The following is a 4,008-nucleotide window of genomic DNA, read 5'->3' on the forward strand; positions in this document are numbered from 1 at the left end:
ATAAACCATCATTCATCATATATTATTAATTTTATTATAATCAAAATGTGCCACTTGTCACTCATTCATTGCAATTGAAATTAAATATTTTTTTTAAAAAATTAAGAGTAAACTACTATTTTCTACCCATTAAATTTAAAAATGCTTATATATCTACCCATATAGAAGACGAAAATTACCATTTATACCCATAAAAAATTACTTTTGCAAGCAAAATTATCCAAACTCTAAAAAATTAAATAAAATTCCTAAACTACCCTTCTTATGGCAGAATTTGGGATTGGAGTAGCTGAGAACATTGTGAGAGAGAGGATAGTTTAAGATTTTTATTTAATTTTTTAGGGTTTAGATAATTTTGCTTGCAAAAGTCATTTTTTATGGGTACAAATGGTAATTTTCGTCTTCTATGGATAGATATGTCAGTGTCTTCAACTTTCATGGATAGAAATGGTAGTTTATTCAAAAATTAAAGAGCTCTTTCTTCCTCTTCCTCCTCCTCCTCCTCCTCCTCCTCTCTCTCAGAACTCTCTTCTCTTCTCTCTTCCTTTCTCTATCTCTTTCATTTTTTCGTTTACTCTATCTCTTATATATCATTATCAATGACTAATTACAAGTTTAACAATTAAAGTGTGCAACATGACATTATTCTTTAATTGTAGTTAAAATTAAATTAAAATTAAAATTAAAATATAGCTATATCTATTATATATTACTAATTTTACAACCAAAATGTGCTACATGTCACTCTCTCATTGCAATTAAAATCTGTAAATCCTGTAAAATAAGTGAATAATTAACCAATAGATTAATATTTAATAAAAGAAAAAAAAATGTGAATTTCATAGTAAAATAGGATAGAGCTAATTTAAATAAGAATTTTGATACCAAGTTCAAAGAATTTGGCCCAAGATTAGGCCAAACGAGCCGAACCGGACAAACCGGGCCCAAAATGGGTCCAAGGCCCAACCCAATTAGTCATACACTTAAAAGAAGAAACACTCTTCTTCTCCATTCAGCCAAGAATGTTGAAGCAACGTACGGGTGAGAAAGGGAAGGTTCCAAAACCCTTGCTTTGATTTCAAACCTCCATATCTCTTCACTCCGAGCTCCGATTGCCGCACCATTTGCGGCCACGAGACTATCGCGTCGAGCTCTACGAATCTATCGTAACAATTTCATAGGTAAGCTTCAATCTCACTCCAATTTCTCTATCCCCTTGAATTTTGAAATTTATGAGTATCCATGTTGAGATTTGTTGATTTTGGTACTCTAGGTTCGATTTAGCTTGCGGGGTTTGTTGGGCTTGGTTCGTTTGGTCTGTGGGTACGGTAAGAGTTCTCAACCATAGTAAATTCATTGATTTAGTGTGTGGGTATTGAATTTTGGATATGGATATGTGAAAAATGTGTTAGGTGTGTATGTATATGTGACATGAAGCCATTGGATGTGTTGGAAGCTTAAGTGAAAGCTTGGTTGGTGCTAGAGCTGAATTGTGGTGTTGAGGGCTTACTTTTTGCCTAGAGGGTTGCCTTGGGTAATAAGTGAAAATCGGCCAAGGTATGGTTTAGGTTTCACATATTTAATATATAATGTCTTGTGAAAACTTAGGCTAAAGGACCTTAGGATAGGTTGGAATGATTAAGTATGTGAATGTTTAGTATTTTGTGATATTGACTGATGATATAAGTTGAGAATGTGTTGGTGATTATGGTTATAGTAGAAATATAATGCCATATGGTGATTGAATACTGTTTGACAAGTTGATGTCATTGATTATGTATATATAATGGAATGTTGATGACTTTGTTGATGGAAGCGAGAAACTTTAGGTGTGAAATTGGGTAAAAATTGAAGCATGATTGATTGTAGTATGATGAGTGGACTGTAGTGTTGTATTGATATGCTATGACATGTTATTGTGCTGAATATAGGTATAGAAGTTTGGATTTGAGTTTGGTTTGTAATGAAAATTGAGGTTTGAGGTGTTTGTGAAAAATTGAATTTTGACCGAACTTTGGCGAGCTATAACTCTGCCTCCGGGCCCCTAAAATGTTTCAAACTTAATTCAAATGAAATTTGGGTCCGTGAAATTTATGTCCTTCTAAGAACGGATAAAAAATGTTTTAAAACCAAAAAGTTATGCGCATCGAAAGTTTGGAGGGAAAATCTGAAAATTCTGCAACATTTAGCATTTTTGCTGTTCTACATAGCTTGTGTATGCAACCTCTGCACGCGACGCGACCAACCCATTCGAGTTGGGCATCTTACGTACGCGAGTAGGGTGCTTGCGTACGCGAGCAGTGAATTTCAAGGGGTTGCATATGCGACCACCTGCACGCGACGCGACCAACCTATTCAGGTTGGGTATCTCGCATATGCAAGCAAGGTGCTTGCGTACGCGAGCATTGTAAAATGCACGCCCACGCGTACGCGTGGCCCCTGTTTCATCAAATATAGATTTTGTGTTTTTAAGTCTAATTTCAAACTTTTAAACCTCTATTTTCATTCTTTTAACCCTAAATCTTATTGGTAAGCCTAGTAATAAGATGAAGTTAGGAAATAGAGGTAACTTGGGGGTGAAGTAAGGTTGGAAATTGATGAATTATAGATGGAAATGTAAATTCTTGGAGTGCATATGGTGCTATGACTCTAATGATATGAATATGCTATGTTTACAAATGATTATGATTGATTATTGGCGTATGCACTCAATTATCTAAGATACGAGTTTCCTTGGGTAAAGTACCGTGGCTTGCCACCACGTGTTCCAGGTTGAGACTCGATACTCTGTTGACCCTGCGTGGTAAAGGTGACCGGGCACTTAGAAATTCCCGGGAAGGTTAACCCCCATTGAGTAAAGTTATATATATATGTATGAATTATAAATGATAAGAGAAAAAGCTATGCATAGACTCATGGGGATACGCGATGGGGGACAGTCCAGGGTTTAGTAGCCGGACTTGTCGGGTTGGCTTGACAACCAACAGATGAGACTCATCAGCCATAGGGCAGGCATACATCATGTGCATATTGTTTGCTTTGCTTGTTTGTGCATTAATTGAGATTGCGTAAGTGAATTATTATGTTAATTGCTATTTTGCTAATTGCAATACTTGTATACTAGCTGTGTTTGCCCTTGTTTGATTGTTTGTCTGTGCGGTATCACTGGTGTTGGAGGATTGGAGGAAAGGCGGGGAAGTTAGGAAGTTTAATGTAGTTTAAGGTTTGGTTAAGTTAGAATCTTAGAAGACCACCCGTTTATGGTTTCTGTTTTAGTAGTTTAAGCTTTATAATCTGAGTGTCGGCGTTCTAGGATTGCCGCTGCCATTCCCAGGACCTTATATCTTATGTGCGTGGCACCTTTACCATACTGATAACCCCCGGTTCTCATTCCATACAATGTTTTTATTTTTCAAATGCAGGTCGAGAGGCACTTCGCTAGACGTTTAGAGTTCTGCAGCGAACTGGTTTTTGGGATTTTAGTTTGGTGTATAGTTTTTTTTATATAATCTTTTGTACTTAACTCTCCGAGCAACTTGTTTTATTTTGTACCTCTTAGAGGTTTATGGAGAACTAGGGTTTTATAAATGTATTTTGAACTTTGGGTTATATACATATATATGTAAATATTCTCCGGCCAGTCTTAGCTTCGCAGGCTGAGTTAGGAGCTTGTAATTTTGTACTTTTAACCCTCTATTCCTACTTTCTGTTTAATTATACTTATGAACTTTAGTTTTTCTTCGCACCCAAGTAATCTTATTTCTGGAGTATTCCGCTTTTTATTTCGCGTTTTTGCTTTACCCGTTTTCAAGACTCCTCGTATACTGCATCCTTTTCAATATTACATATAGGTCGCAATACCACACCACCTCTGTTTTACAGCTTAAACATAAACCTTTAGGTGGTAGGGTGTTACAAAATCAAATATTTTCTTTCAAAATTAAAGAGTTCACTCTTCCTCCTCTCTCTCTTTTTTTTTTCTATTTCTCTCATTTTTTTCAACCACTC

The sequence above is a fragment of the Arachis ipaensis genome, chromosome B01 (genome assembly GCF_000816755.2).
Source record: "Arachis ipaensis cultivar K30076 chromosome B01, Araip1.1, whole genome shotgun sequence".
In the NCBI taxonomy this organism is placed as follows: domain Eukaryota; kingdom Viridiplantae; phylum Streptophyta; class Magnoliopsida; order Fabales; family Fabaceae; genus Arachis; species Arachis ipaensis.